We start from the raw sequence: 968 nt of genomic DNA, 5'->3' as shown, positions 1-968 counted from the left end.
CTGCTCATCTAGCTTAACCTGATAGACGATAAAATTACATCTATTTTTGAAAAAAAAGTACCTTTCAAACACGCGAGTGTAAGTTTAATTTTTGGAATCGTAAAATATAGTCGTAGCACGCCCTCTTTTAGTTTTAAATAATTGCAACATAACCTTATTCCATCACATGTCGGCAAGCAAACAAATGGTGCCACCCAATTACTGAAATAGTCGACCTTATCAATTACATATAGTTTTTTAGTCTTTCCAGTTCATTTTCGAGTTTTCCTAAGATCGCGAGAGACACTGTACGTAGAGAATTTTGTACATAGGGTTGAGCATCGAACTTGAGCTTTGTTGTTAATGTTCCTAAAAATTCCCCTATATTTTTACCTAAACTAGGAAATGGATCAAAGACATTGACATTAGTGGGAAATTTTATTTCTAGGGTTTTCATTAACACATTGTAGATTCCTTTACCGAATTTCACAGTACCAAATGCTTCGCTAGATTCTAGACTGAGTAATGCTCTCGGCAAATTTTAAATAGCATAACCTATGCATGCAAATTCCCGATATTTGTTGTTTAAGGTTAGGTAAATCGATCCCAGAACATCAAGTTTTTTCTTATGTGGACATTTAGTGGTCTATTTAACCATAGATAGCTTCTCATACAAGCAATTGCTAATTGTTCCTTATGGTAAACATTCTCTCGGCCCCAGTATCAACTAAAACATTTACATCAGAATTCGATTCTTTCAATATTAATTTGACGGATTTGGCCTCTTTTAGCTACAGAATTTACATTACCTTGCATTCGAAGCCAACCGCATTTCTCGCTAGAAAATGTTTCCTTGGGTGCGTAAATTTCGGGCTGCAGTAGAAACAGTATGTATGTATGTATGTATGTACGTATGTATGTATGTATGTATGTATGTATGTATGTATGTATGTATGTATGTATGTATGTATGTATGTATGTATGTATGT

This window comes from Belonocnema kinseyi, chromosome 5 (genome assembly GCF_010883055.1).
Source record: "Belonocnema kinseyi isolate 2016_QV_RU_SX_M_011 chromosome 5, B_treatae_v1, whole genome shotgun sequence".
Taxonomy (NCBI): domain Eukaryota; kingdom Metazoa; phylum Arthropoda; class Insecta; order Hymenoptera; family Cynipidae; genus Belonocnema; species Belonocnema kinseyi.
The sequence above is the reverse complement of the archived record's forward strand: the minus strand, read 5'-3'. Positions refer to the sequence as shown.